This window comes from Monodelphis domestica, chromosome 1 (assembly GCF_027887165.1).
Source record: "Monodelphis domestica isolate mMonDom1 chromosome 1, mMonDom1.pri, whole genome shotgun sequence".
NCBI lineage: Eukaryota > Metazoa > Chordata > Mammalia > Didelphimorphia > Didelphidae > Monodelphis > Monodelphis domestica.
In genome coordinates, this window is record NC_077227.1 from 44,410,382 (window position 1) to 44,426,056 (window position 15,675).

Sequence of the window (15,675 nt, forward strand, 5' to 3'; positions counted from 1 at the left end):
GAGTGCATGAGGAAGAATAACATGAATAATACCAGAAAGGATGTAGGTGGGTGGGAGCCACATTACAGAAGGTTTTGAACACCAGACTGAGGATTTTGCATTTTATCCTAGTGGCAATGGAGTTCCCTGAAAAGTTTTGAGTGAGGGGGAAGAAGACATGGTTAAATCTCTGTTTTTGGAAGATCAGTCAACATACCCTTATTGAGCATCCATTAAGTATAAGGCACTGTGATCTTGATGGTTGTAATAGCAGGTGTTTATGGTTAATATATTAAAATAGATGAAGAGTCCTACAAGTAACTACCTTCCTCATCTTAGAGCTCCTCCTGTCAGCCCTTTGCAAGGTATCCATCTCTGGAACTCTGCCAGAGATTCACGAAAGGTCCCATGCCTACTTTCAACTCTGAACTATATGTCTATGCACAGGATATGTTAATGTCACCAGTTTCCAGTCCTTCGATTGGTCCCTGAGTCTTTCTGGGGAAAAAACATGCCCTACAATGATAGCAGCCAAATTATATAGCTCAAAGAAGAAGGGATGAACAGGTAAAAGGACCAGGATGTTGGAGGGCAAAGATGGCATCCCAAATGGGAATGACTGAAAGCACAGGAGGCAGAACTGACAAAAGGTTCCTTCCCTGAGTTAACACTGTACTTTGCTAAGTTACCCAGAGATTCCATGGCAAGTCTTTTACTTATTTCTCCATCAGTAATGTACTTGTCTTCTTGTCAGGACTTTGCTAACACAAGCTCCCTCTTTTCCAAAAAACTTGATATATTCACAGAGCATGAACAATTGATAGGATAGGTTAATCCATCCCGTTCCTCGAGTCCTTCAGGACTTATAATAATTTCTTGTTGGCTCCTGTGATCATGGATCATTGAAAGCTCTATTTGATGATCTGAAATCGAAGTCAATGAAGAGAAAAAGTACTCATTACTTGGGTTAGAAAGTGAAGTTACTGGCTTATAGGAATTAGGGTTCTCAGACAGCACTCGGTGTCTCTCTGGAGACAATCCCAGCTATAGGGCACTGCAATCTCCCTACAGACACAGGCTAGCATTCCCTTGTTTTTTTGCTCATGGCTAGACAAGAGTCAAGGAATGGCCAAGCTGAAGGAATATATTCACTCCATCAATAATCATATTAAAGCTTAGACTATACTAAGTGCTAGGGATTCAAAGGGGGAAAAAAGTTCTTGCCTTCAGGGAGCTTGCTTTTTCCAAGAGGCATGATACTCAGAGACTTCTCTCTCTAGCCTCTTCAGCTTGGGGTTAATCTCAAGCCAACTCCTAGAATTCTCCCTTCCCTGGCTAGCAGGCTAAATTCTTGAATCATACTGTATAGAAGATCTAGACATCCTCTCTTCTCCCTACAGGAGATTTGGATTGACATACATTGTCCCTCCAGCCTAAACATTTGTCTTACTGCTGTGTGCTTCTGTAGAGACATAAATGTAGAGCTAGCTGTAAAGAACTTTAAAGGAAATCTGGTTCAATCCCATCATCCTGTGGATGAAAAAACTGATGGAATTCCTCTGATTATGCAGGCTTTTGGTCTTGAGCCCATTCCTTTCTTTCTCTTATTCCTTTGCAAAATATTCCCATGATCCCCATTACTAGCCACAGGGACCCCCTTTTCACAGATTTCTTTTAAATGAATGATTCCTTTAGCTATGTGGTATATTCAGACTTCTGATTTTGCTTCTTTTTTACCCAGGCAAATGAGTGGTTGGCACTAAACCTTATATGATCAAGGGCCATGGTAGGTTTGAGGGAGAGGAATAAGGAATGCACTTTGGGTTGCATCTTGCAAGCTAATTAAAAAATGTATTTAATTTTCAGTTACACGTAGAAACATTTTTTGGCAATTGTTTTCTGACATCTTAGGATTCATGTTTTCTTCTTCCTTCCTTTCCTTTCCTTTCCCTTCCCCTAGGCAGTAAGTGGTATGATATAGATTTTAGCAGTGCTTTCATGTAATACATATTTCTATAATGCTCATACCCTGACAGAAGAAACATCTCATACATATATTAATACACTCATGAAGGAAATAAAGTGGAAGATGGCATCATTTGATCTGTAATCAGACTCCCCCAATAGTTCCTTCCTTGCTGTGGATAGCATTTTTCATCATGGGTCCCTTGTGGACATTTTGGGAACCTTTGCTGATAGTTTAGTCCTTCACAGATGATCACTGTATAATATTTCTGTTACCATATACATTTTTCTCCTGGTTCTGCTCATTTCACTTTGCATCAGTTCATATGAATCTTTCCAAGTTTTTCTAAAATCATCCTGTTCATCATTTATTATGGCACAATAATATTCCATTATAGCTATATACCACAGCTTGTTCAGTCACTCCTCAAATGATTTTCAACTCCTCAGTTTCCAATTTTTTGCCATTACAAAAGAAGAGCTGTTAAAAATACTTCTGTACAGGTGAGTCCTTTTCCCTTATTTCTGAACTCTTTGGGATACAGACCAAGTGATGGTATTTCTGGGTCAAAGGGATAGTTTTACTACCCTTTGCCAGCTCTTTTCCCATAAACTGACTGACCTTTTTTTTTTAAGAGCTATTCTTTTGGCCCTCTTTAAATTTGAGCAAAGTTTCATCAAGTTAAAGTAATGTGCTCTTACTATTCCCTTTGCTTATCCCTTGTTTCTCCAAAGCCATGCTAACAATCAGAAAACCAATATGAGTTCCCCAAGGCTTCCATGGGGAAGCAGAATGGCACAGAAGATCTCAAAGTAAGGAAAAACCTGAATTCAAGTCATACCTCAGATAATTATTAATTTTATAATACTGGGTAAGTCATTTAAATTCTTTGAGCTTCACTTTCTGTATCTGTAAAATGGAGATAATTGGATTTATGTCACAAGATTTTTGTGAGAATTAAATGAGATAACATGAAATGATCTGCAAACCTTAAAGCAGTATGAGTACTTTATATTATTATGACTAATTTTATTAATTTTAATAAAATATTATTTTTGTGAACAATTGGTGATCTGCAGTGATGAAGGGAGTTTCTTTGCTGGAATCCATCTACACTGATGGGATGACAGATTCCAACTAGACTTCCATGATGATTGGTTATTGATGTGATGTGATGAAGAGCTTCCCTGAATGTATCTGCTATTCAGTAATAAAAATAATGAGGATGATAGCTAGTGTTTATATATAATGCTTTAAGATTTTCAAAAGCTTTTATAAATATTCCCTGTTTTGAGCCTCACAACAACTCTGGGAGGTAAGTGCTATTATTTTCCTTTATTTACAAATGAAGAAATGGAGACAAAGTTTAAATGGGGATAATAACATCTACCTTCTAGGGTTTTTGTGAGGATTAGAGGAACCTGTGATTAAATGACTTGCCCAGGATCACATGGCTAATAAATCTGAGAAACTGCTGAATGGACTCACTTGTAACTTGAAGATTCTCTGATTCCATTCTCCATCTCTCCTCATTTTGCCATCTGCATCATAGGTCATTCTTCTAGTGGTGGAGACATTGTCCTGGGATTGAGGGCCTGAGACTACATAAAGAGAACAGGGAGCATATGGTGCTCTTGTACCAATGATCATCCATCTCATTGTGGGAACACAATACATATTAAACACAAACATCAATAACATTCTCATTCTAAAGAAGAGCTCTTTCACTGCCACGTTTCATGAGAGATTTATTCTAAATCTGACCTCCTCCCTATTTTTCATGTTCTTCTCACATTTGTTTCAGATCAGTTTCCCTTTGCTGAATTGTCCTAATTCCAAGTAACAGCTCATTTTATCTTTTACCAATAGTACTAACATCTCAGGATCTTTTTATATTGTAGTTTTGTACTCACTGGGATTTGTAACACCTCTCCAGTTAATGGAATTCACATGCTATTTATACCAATTCCCAGAGACTCACAGAAAATAAGTGCATTGGAATGAGATCCCACTGATATGTTATCATTGACATGGTAGCTTTCCCCCCCGGAAAGGTACAGAAATTGCAGCAGAACATTTTATAAACAAATAAAAGAAAACATCATAAAATCTAGAGGGAATCTCAGAGTCAAATTCTCTCTCTCTTTCTCCTTCTCTCTCTCTTTCTCTCTCTCTCTCTCTCTCTCTGTCTCTCTCTTTTGTTTTACAGATGAGGAAACTGAGTTCCAGGGAAGTTAAATCTTATTGTTTTGTAAAAGAAATAAGCAGGGTATCTTTTATGTATCTATGTTCCCATTTACTTTATTTTATTTTTCTTTTATCTCTCAGGCGACCTTCCCTGATCTTCACTTTAGAAGCCATATGGTGATAATAATAATCAGAGCTAACATTTAGACAGCACAAGTTCTTCACAATGTTATTTCATTTGATACTCATAACAACTTAGTGATGTAGGTGCTATTATTATCCTTTATTATTATTAAGTAGAAACTGAGACAAACAGAGGTTAAGTAACTTGCCCAAGTCTCACTGCTATTAAGTGCCTGAGGCTGAATTTGAACTTAAGTTTTTCTTAACTCCAAGCTCAGTGCTAGGTCCACTGAGCTTCATAGTTGCTTCTACATAGGAAGGGGAAAGGGTGGTCTGGAATGTAAACATTGTGTCCAGGTTTCCCGAATAATAGTCAAAGGAGCATCCCCAAGTGATGTACTTATCCAAGGACCAGCTACCCAGTGGCCTGGGGCAATGAGAAAATGGAATGAAGTGGATTTGAGTGGGATTTCTATTGTCTTGTGTTTAGGATGAGAAAATAGATGGCAGATGTATGTACATATGGATATATGTTTAAGAATGGTGGGTTAATTGAGTAAATCAACCAAGGCTTAATTGAGTAAATTAATCATCATCCAATTCTACTTAAAGTAAATTATAATATTCCCTGTTATACTAATGAGATGAGAATAAGCCTCAATCAACCTTAATTATGAATTTTAGCTTCAATCAATTAATTAATCAGAGGCTTTATCCCCAAGTTTAAAAATTCACTGGAGCTGGGGTAATGTTGCATAAGAATAACATTTGAATTGGCTAAGGAAACCTAGTCTTGCCCTAACCATTGTCTATAAAATAACAAGTTAGTTAAGATATGAAAAGTCATTCCAGAGATTGTAACAAGTTATGACATTCTAGTAAAACCCTTTAGGAGAAAATGCTTCAAGGAGAGCCAGGGAGGAGAGGTCCTGGCTTTGGCTCCAACCTGAATATCCTCCCCTTCCCAATTTGGCAAGAAGAACACTTTGTGAAGCTGAGAAGCATTGGGAGGATTTTGGACTTCCCATCTTCTTGTCCATATCCTGGCACTTCCCTCAGATCAGTTGATGGCAATATCTGCATTGGCAGTCAAGAATGGCCTGGATATAGGCCCATCAAAGGAAAGTATTGAGCCAAAGGGGAACTTTTTGAACTCTCCAGGAATAGATGGAAAGGACTTCTAGCAACCAAACACTGTGAGTTATCCCTTTGCCATATGCACACTGTAAAGCTGAACCCACTTTCTTTTGGAATCTGTATATACTTGAGGGAAAAACAAGGGGAATGGCTTCTAATTCTGCTATTATTATACCTTTTTAGTAAATAGCCTATTAATAAGTTAATTGATTAATTTAAACTGGGGACTAATCTTTAGTGATTGATATTGGGGAATATACTTTGAAATGGGGGATCCAACCAATAGCATTGATGAATATTCCCCAAATACCTCAGAGCTACCTCTAGAATACCAAAAAGATATTGTTTCTGAGCTCTGGGGACTTACTCATCAGGTTAACTGGGGGGGTTGTGATTGTTGCTTCAGAACATGTGTGATATATGCTTCTGTGTGTCTTCTGTGTGCTGGTATTTGTTCTTATCTAGTGTCTCCCTTATAGAAATGAAGTTGTTTTTCTCCTGAGGATCCTCTGAGGGAACCCTGACTCATGCTGATTTCAACTCTAAGTGAAAATCTAAGATTATGGAAAGATTATAGGTATGAATTATAGCTTGACATTTCTTCTCTAGTCTGGTTTTTAATTTAATGCAGTATTTATTAGATGCCTACTACATGTCTACATGCTATGGGGTAGAGATGGAGAAGACATAGATGGATCCATGAGTGTTCTGCATTTATAAAGGAAATCCAGTCACACTGACCATATTTTCAAAACCAAAAATTAGGACTCATGTTGTGACAAAAAGTTGTCCCCTTTAAAAAATGGATGAAAATATAGACTTCCTTTTTGTATGTTTGTGAAATTTGGATGTCTTAGAAATTACATTTTTGGTTGTGGGAAAATGGCTGTCCCCATTTTGGACCTTAGATTCATTATTTTATACATATGTGGGTTGTCTGAAAGAGGAAATTCATGTAGGGTAAGTGGGCACCATAAAGATGAATGGAAGGGAAATATACCAATAGTGAAACATATGGGTTTGGGTCTGGATAAAGGGATAACTTGGCTGTTTAGATATGAAATCTTCGAATCAAGGGCAGAGATGATTTAAAATTCAGGGAGGAAGGAATTGAATCAACCAAAAGCTAAAACTGGGGAAAGTTCATTTAAGTGAGATTATGAGAACCGGAAATGAGAATCAGCTCAATCTGTGGGAAGTTGCGTAGAAAAGCATCTGTGACGTGAATTTGGAGATTATAGCCAGGGCCACCAAAAGCTAGATGGGTCCTAGGTAAAAATGATGAGTTGGAGGGGGAGGCAACTAGCAAGGGTGAATAAGGAGGAATAAAGGGGGTGCAGGAAGAGGGGGAGAGAGAGAGAAAGGAAGAGGGAGAAAGGAGAGGGAAAGACAGGAAAGCAGGCTAACAATAAATTCCAAGGATTTGTATTTATATGCAAAAGTAAACCACAAGTAAACACTGCCTGGTATAAAAATAAGGCACAGAATAGAGAAAAAAGTTCTTAAAGAACATATAACATTAAGGAATAAACAAAAATCAAAAATACATTTAATGCCACATTGTTAAAATATCACATAATTTGCATTGAAGTAAATGCAAAATTCAACTTCATAAATTATAACTTTTCACAAAATGCAACATTTGTGTAGTGAAATATACTTCTTAAGAGTGAACTACTTCCAAATTGCAAATGATTTTTTTTTACTTTTCACTTAAATATTAAAATTTTAAAATGTGATATTGACATGGGAACTTATTTATTTACAATGTAAGAGGAAATAGGAATAAAATTTTAAGTAAATTTTAATTTTGCAAAGTAAATAGAATATTCAATATTCAACCTTTTGTAATAAAAGTAATTGAAATATTTAGATATATATTTTACCATAACAAAATAGATTTGTATATTGAATTTCAACTTTATAAATAAAAAGCAATTCTTTTTAAAACAATCAATTCAGAAATACTGTGACAATAGATAATGAGATTGAATTGCCATATTGCTAGCTAATGTTCAAATAGAATTGAAATGACTAAGAAATGCTCAATTAATGGCATATATTTTTGCAAGTATTCATATTTATGCGTACAATGACTATTATGTACATATTTTACATCTATAAAACAAAGTTGATTAAATTGATAAACTAACATAACATTCTGTTCTTGAATGGTAATTAATAGCACATTTCTGGTTGATAAGTCTATATTAGGCTATAAATGATAGAACTGTGTATATAATTATTGTATTCTTTGAAGTTTCTGATTTTACAGTGGACAAAAATATGGACAAATAATAATATTATTGAAAAAGACAAAAACATATACACAGAGTTGAACTCTGTAATTTCTTTGCACCTACATCCCTTCACTGGTTTTAATTATAGTTAGAGAATCCAAAAAGAATGTCCTTCTGTAATAGCAAAGGTTGCTTAGTAGAAACTGGAATTAAGAAAGAAAACAAATGGAACGAGAGCAGTTAGATGTGACAATCTAAGGCAAACTGGATACCAATAATTTATCTACTGATATGGTACTTGCATTATAGGATTCCTCCCAACATGATAAAGTAGCACCACCTTGATGAACATATTGTTTTGATGACTTATTGTGGACTAGAAACATTGAACAATATAAAGAGACAACAATAATAATCATAATAGAAGGGGGATATTGGGGTTAAAATCCATTTGTGTGTTTTTGTAAGGGAACAATTTATAATCCTTGATAGCCCTGCTCAGTTTCCCAAACCACTTGTATGGCCTATCTAAAATGGTGGGACTGATGGACTAATTCAGTGGGTTTGCTTATCCAACAGAGTGTTGTAGTACGGACAATCACCTTACTGTGCTTGGCACTGGAAGTCCAAAGTTAAAAAATGAAAAAGGAGAAGAGGAGAGGAGAGAAGAGGAGAGGAGAGGAGAAGATGAGAACTGCATTCAAAGAATCATATTCAAGCAATAATAGCTTACAGATACTTAACACAAAATTTGTTTCTGTACTGTCACAGATAATATCTTGTACGATGTTCAAAACATCCCTTTGAGGCAGGGAGAGCAAGGATCTTTATTTGCATGTTATGAAGAAGGAAACTGAGAATCAGAGAAGTTAAACGATTAGTCCAGGGCTTAAGATGCTTAGACCTGTATTCTGTGCCCTCTAAGACTGTGGTATCAGTTTGGAATTCAATGAAGAAAACCCATGTTAGGCTAATAAGAGAAGAATAATAAGGAAAAACAGCAGTTTGTATAATTATTTTAATTAGGTTTTCTCATTGATTTCATCATGAATTCCTGGCAGCTCTTCTGTCTTCCTTGAGCTGATTGTTTAATTTTCATGAATTTTGTGAGATATTAGCTAAAGAGCCATTATTAAAAATTAAATCATATAAACATAATTAAATGTATTATTTTAAAAATAAGGAAAATCTATACTCCAAATTCATCACTTCCTAATTAATTTATTGCATTTTACTATTATCTTTGCTCTTAATCTTATTTACATACATTATACCTGGATAGTAGAAATACTATACAATGGTGTGCTATTCCCCCACTCTAAGTTTAGTGGCATTGCTTTGGTAGCTTAAAATCAGCTATGCTGGGAATATTTATATCATAGAAATTGAGAAATGCTACAAAACATGCGTCATAGTTTTTTTGATTGTCTAGACTTAAGAAAGTAATGAAGACATTGTCAGTAGTGTAGATTAAACTGTAAATGTCATTACATTCTGAATAGCACAAAAATTGTGCACTTATTCTTTCAGTATTTTAAAACTATTGTCCAGTTCAGCAAAGAAATCATTCATGTCATTAATTATATAAGTAAAATTGAGAGGCAGACAGACAGACAGACAGAGAGAGAGAGAGAGAAACAGAGAAACAGAGAGAGAGAGAGAGAGAGAGAGAGAGAGAGAGAGAGAGAGAGAGAGAGAGAGAGAGAGAGAGAGAGAGATTTTATCCAAACCACCGGTTATTAACCATTCACCAGCACATCACCACATATTCTTTTTTTTGCTACTAAATTTATATTTCTTCAATGTAGAAGATGAAAGAACCTCAGACTGAACATGCTCTTTTTACCCACTTTCTTTACAATTCTGTTGAAAGACGAGATCAAGCTTTTTAAAGGCTTCACAGTGACTCTATTATCCTGTGTGCAGTTAACATTGCAGACTCAGAAGGCATGATGTATCCCTGATGCCTTCTCTTGCTAGACTTTTTATAAACATGGGAGTCAAACCGCTTCTCTCAGCCAACTTGTTACAAACCCCAAGGGCACATAAAGAACATCCATTGAATCACAAGGCAGCCATACCACCAATGCCATGTTCTGTGTCCAAGAACTTAGACTTCTATCAACTGCTCGTAATTTTAGTCTAATTCTGTAGACTTCAGCTTCCGAAACCTTTTCATCAATTTTGTGCTGAATTAAAAAAAATTAAAATAATCCTGAATTATGTTAAGAGAAGGATAACTTGTGGGAATAAGGACGTGATGGTCCTGCTGTACTCCAGCTTGGTTAGCCCATATTTGTAACATGCTTTAATTCTTGGTTTCACCATGTAGGAATCAAGCTAAAAAAGCAACAAACATTTATTAAATGCTTTTTATCTTCCAGGTTCTGTGCTAGTTGTTATGGATACAGTGACGAAAATGAAACAGTCCACCCCCTTGAAGGGTTTACATTGCACCAAAAAGGTTTTGGCAATCTTAGGAGCATCCAGCTGAGGGCAACCAGGATGCTAGAGGGCATCGAGTTCATTGTAAGGACATGATACCATAAGGAGGCAGGGAAAATAGAGTAGAGAGAAGCAGTATAGCCTTGCTCTCCCATGACTACTCCAATGAAGATCTAGAAAGGGTCCTAGACTGAGTGGTGACCAGGATCTTCATGGAAAGTCGACTGGGAATAATTTTTCAGTCATGTTCAGGATAGTAGAGCAGATGCCCAGAAGAACTGGAGAAGGGTCTATCCAAGAAGGCCCCATGGAGAGCCTTCTAGCATGGGCAATTAACTTGAACCTGAGCTTGAGTAGCAGGATCCAACAGGTATTGGGTATCATCCAAGGAAGAAGTACGAAGAACCATCTTGTGGCTGAGGCACTCTGTCCTCAGAGCTGAGTCTTAAACCAGCATGGACTGAGGAGGAGACTTGTTGCTAGGTCAGGGGTCCCACTTACAGCTGTATAACAGGACCAGGAGCAGGGATGGAAGCAAGCAGCTGTTGTGTGACATTGACCTCCAGAGCACAATCACATATTTGTCCATAGCCTGCAGTTGAGTGATCAGAGTAGGGAGCTCAGATAAAGTGGGAAGCCAGTAGTTCTATAACTCTAAATCTGAAGAGCCTTTCAGCTAGCTAAGATTGGATGGGTCTAGCAGCAATTTGTTGGAGTTCTAACCAGAGAAAATATTGCATTGGTGCTACCCAGATTCAAACTCAGTTAAGGAATTTGCAAAGATGAAATGCCATTCTAGATGAGAAATGCTATGGGGTATTTTAAGTTTTAGATCTCTAACCTAAGCCTCCCTGAGTAAAAACAAAAAACAAACAAACAAACACAGTACTTAATACCTGAGAAAAGAATGGCAGCAGGATCCCAGAGCATAAAAATCAGGACTAACACCTTCCTGGCACTCCAGAAATATACAGACCCTGGTTCTAAAGCAAAGTCCCAATCGAGATAACAAGGCTTCAAGAATGAGTTAACAAATAAGCACTCACAGGAGAGGAAACTATTTTATTGAAGATATCAAAGATATAAGACTAAAATATCTACAAGCAAAGCCTCAAAGAAAAACCCAGCTTGGTTACACAGTTAATCAGAATTCCTAGAAGAAATGAATTAATTTTTAATTGAAATTATGTCATTGATGAAATGAAGCAGATTGTTGGAAACCTAGAGCATTACAATCTCCCCTCTAACTACTCTCCTCTTCTTGGCAAGCAGTAAAAGTTATGAAATAAATATAAAGAACTGAGGAAAATCTATCTATCTACAGATGTATGACATATATGTACATATATATTTTAGTTTTAGATAGTATCTTTAAAAAATTAACTACTTATTAAGATGTAAAACCCTCATAAATAAATGAAGAAAAGTAGAAATATTAAATGCATCCCTTAGCCACCTAAATACATTGAAAAATGGATTAAATAAAAATCCACTGAAGAAAGATTAAGCTTCACCAGAAAGTAAATAACTCATTCCTATAGAATTGATGGGTCCAAGAATAAATTATAGAAATATTAGATAATTGATAAAAGATGACAAAAATGCAATAACATGCCAAATTTTGGAATGTATCCAAAGCAGTCTCTAGGGTAAAAATTATATTTCTAAGCCTTTTTCAACTAAAGAAAGATAAATCAATGAATTGAACACGCAACTAAAATGAAAAATGCAAAGAATCAAGAAATTAAAGTAATTCATTTGAAGACCAAAATAGGAATTCTTAAAATTAAAGAAATAACAAAATTGAAAGCAAATATGTGCATGTGTGTGTATGCATATACACACATTCACATGCATCACACACACAAACACCTCTACACAGACATATATGTAAATTAGTCATTCAGACTTAGATTATTTTTAAAGACTGCAGATTTACTAAGATAGTATGCTAGTTCTTCTTATCCTGGGTTCCTTGAATTTCAAGGCGTCTTTGGATAGATTTGAAGGGACCATGAAATCAAATGGCAAAGATTGGTACTTAAAAAATATTTCATTACTTGTATTGATTTCCTTTGTATCACTATGCATTTTATTTCATGCATTTAAAAATATGATTCTGAGAAGTGGTAGATTTCACCAGACTGCTGAAAAGGATAATTTAGTGTTGTGACCTAAACTAGGTTAATTATTTGGTCACCATGGATATCCCAAATATAAAAGAAATATAACCAAGTCTATCCATGACTATCCAAAAATAATAAAATATGGAGGGATGAGGTTAGTAGAATGTAGCCTTAATATGCATAAATAGTGCAACCTGACAGCATTTCTTCCCATATTAATACAGTGTTAAAAATTCAGTAAATGAGGTATGATATTTGGAGAAAAGGATCAGATGGTCTTACTGTCCTTTGCTCTAGCTAGATGATATTTTGAGCTCAATTCTAGCCACTAAACTCTAGGAACTGTATTAAAAAATTGGAGGGAGCCCTGCAGGAGAGTAACCAGGAAAAATGAATTAACTGGAGACAATGGCCTAGGACAGTGATGGCAAACCTTTTAGAGACATAGTGCTGGACCTGGCCTCACCCCATCCCCCCAGACTGAGTGCTGTGCCAAACCCTCCCAGAGACCAATTGCCATTCCCCAAACCCCCAAACACCTTACCCCAGACAGGGGGAAGGAATCGCTCCCATTGGGCTTCTGGGCAGAGGGGTTGGTGAAGTGAGGAATATCCTCAGGCACATGGAGAAGGAGAGGGGAACAATTCCACTCTGAGTCCCTCTGGTTTTCTAATAACAAACTCTGGAGGGCAACTGCAGTTGTGCCCACAGAGAGAGTTCTGTGTGCCCTTTTTGGTACACGTCCCATAGTTTTGCCATCACTGGCGTAGGAGGATCATTGAAAGGAATAGGGAATATTAAGCCTGAAAAAATGAAGAGACAGGATAATGGTTTTAAAATATTTCATAGTGTCATGGATTCACAATTGGAAGGGACCTTAGAAGTCCTCTGGCTCTACATAAGGAATCTAGAATTCAGAGAGGCTAAAATGACTTGCTTCTGTGTCACTCAGGGACATGGTTGAGATCTAAACCAGTATTTTATCTTTAAACTCTATGTTCTTTCCACCTTTGCCTCTTCATTTGGGGAACTGACCTAAAGAAGGGTAATTAGGTTCATTCTTCTTGACCCAAGAAGGGAGAACCAGGAACAATCTGCTACGGTGCTAGGGAGTAGATTTCAACGTAATGTAACTGGATCATAAATATATTCAAAAATATAATATAACTTCTCAGGATGTAAGGTTTCTCTCACATTTTCAATATTCAAGTGGAGGAGAATGTTGGTTTAGAATGGGTTATATGAGGATGCCCCCATGTCCTTCTAACTAAAATTGAGTTACTTTTTCAAGGAAGTATGTAGAGTCAGGATTCAAATGTGTGTCTGATGCCTCCTTCCATTATACCACACTGTCTAAAACATGAAATCCTGCCTCTTCTTCAGGGAATTGAATTCTGGCCTCAACTGTGGCAGATAGGAATATTGATCACTATGTCTAGTATGTTTCCCAGTAAGCCTGGGGCAAATAAAGAGACCTCATTCCTGATGGGGTCTATGTATGTAGATATATGCAGTCATAAAATTACTGAGTCATCAAACTGTAGCTGAATTTTATCAAGCTTAGAAATCAAACCTCAACTTTATTTTACATTAAAGGCTTTTATATGAGGAAATCTAATTGGGACCTTCTGTTTCTACTCAAAACCCAAGTAACTCAGCTGGTAGAGAGAAGCATGATACCAAGGGAATAGTTATTGCAGGGAGACACCAGCAGGTAGGAGACAAGACAAGACATTTTTGCTGGAGTTTGGGAAACTCTTTTTCTGGGATCTATATTCTGGGCTACTAAGGTTAACCATTTCTTCCTATAATCCTGGCTATGAATTGTAGATGGCATCAGTCAAAGCTAATCAGTGAGGAGGACATCAGGTTAAACACTCTGGATGAGAAAGAAGTGGAAGATCCAGATCTTGGACTCTAAGGCTCATAGAATGGTCCTGTGGCTCTCACTTTCCTTATTTAGAGTTGTGGTGGTTTGCATGCCATCAACTACATTCTCTTGCATTGCTAATAGAGTTAGAGTGCATTCCATGACCAGTTTCCAGAAACTCTCCAAGCTCCTTCTATACCTCAAAATATTCATATTATGAGAGCCCTGTGTGTGCTACTATAGACTCCTTTGGGCAGCTAGATGGAGCACTGGACCTGGAATCAGGAAAAACTAAGTTGAAATCTAGCTTCAGATACTTACTAGCTGTGGAACCCTGGGCAAGCGATTTGACTCTATTTGCCTCAGTTTCTTCATTTATAGATTGATCTCGATAAGGAAATGGGAAATGACTAATATCTTTGTCAAGAAAACCCTAAAATGGGATCCTGAAGAGTTGGACAGGTCTGAACAACATCATAGGCTGCCTTATATCCTGTGAAGAAGAAATGTGATTAGGACATGATTTTTGACTTCAAATATTTCAATTTTAATTGAATTTGTCCAATGAAGGATGATCCCAGAACTCAGAAGTAGAACCAACAGGGAGGAAGATTTTGGTTCAATTAAAGAAAACTTCCTAACAATTTTCTTAGGCTTCCCTTAGCATGCAGTGGCTTCCTTAGTATTGCAGCTCTCCAAGTGGATGCTAGATAATCACTTGCCTGAACTATTATAGAGGAGATTCTTGTTCAGGTAGGGGTTGAGCTACATGACTGGTCAGGTACTTCCTGGCTTGGATGTTTCAGGAGAAATTGAATGATTCTTATGGATTAAGTGAATCTCAGAATTAGAAGGGACCTCAGAGGCCATCCAGTTTTAAGCAAGAATCCCCCCTACAACATTCCCAACAAGTAGTCATTCAGTTTTCACAAGATCATGATGTCCTAAATGAGAAAATAGCTCCAAAGATAAAAAGTAACTTTCTTGAGATAAGAGAGGGATATAAAAAGATCATCTGGCCACAAAACTAGCTCAAGTTGGTTCACAAGAGCAGATTAGATTTTCAGTGTGAGTATTTATACTTTGAAAATTGGTAACCATTACAAATTAGGGTTTGATTTATTGTTTTGTTGATTTTCTAGGCTTAAGAAAATGATGGAGAAAATGTTAATATAAATTAAAAGTGTAGCATGAGTGCATTTTTTTTCCTTCAGGGAGCCAGTTGTTAAACATTTATCAGCATTTCACTGCTCTAAATCCAACTATTTTTCCATTGTGTGATCAGTGACCAAGAGTCACTTACATTAAAATTGGAGAGGTGTCTATTCTTCACCTTTGACAGAAAACCCATGGGTCATTACATTTCTGTTAATCACATATGAGAAGGAATTGTATTTTAGGAAGCAATGGTATGACTGAAAAGGGCTGGATATAGGATCAGAGGACCTGAGTTCAAATCCTGATTAAATCTGCTTTAACTGCATGACTTAAGGCAAATTACCTATCCGTTATGGACTTTGGAATACTTATTTTAAGAACAGAGATGATAATGCATACAAAAGCATCTCTCTTTTTTTATATCCCTCAGAGCATGTAATACAT

At 36.6% G+C, this 15,675-nt stretch overlaps 1 long non-coding RNA gene across 1 annotated transcript in view; it reads right to left on the reverse strand.

The window, feature by feature from the left end:
- Positions 1-675: 675 nt before the first annotated feature.
- The window catches only part of LOC107650807 (uncharacterized), a 31,919-nt gene continuing 16,919 nt past the window's right edge, over positions 676-15,675 (reverse strand). The window contains exons 2-3 of the long non-coding RNA XR_001626916.2: positions 3,434-3,546; positions 676-902 (exon numbers count right to left, since the gene is read on the reverse strand). This is a non-coding gene — a long non-coding RNA (uncharacterized LOC107650807). The remainder of the gene's footprint in view (positions 903-3,433; positions 3,547-15,675) is intronic.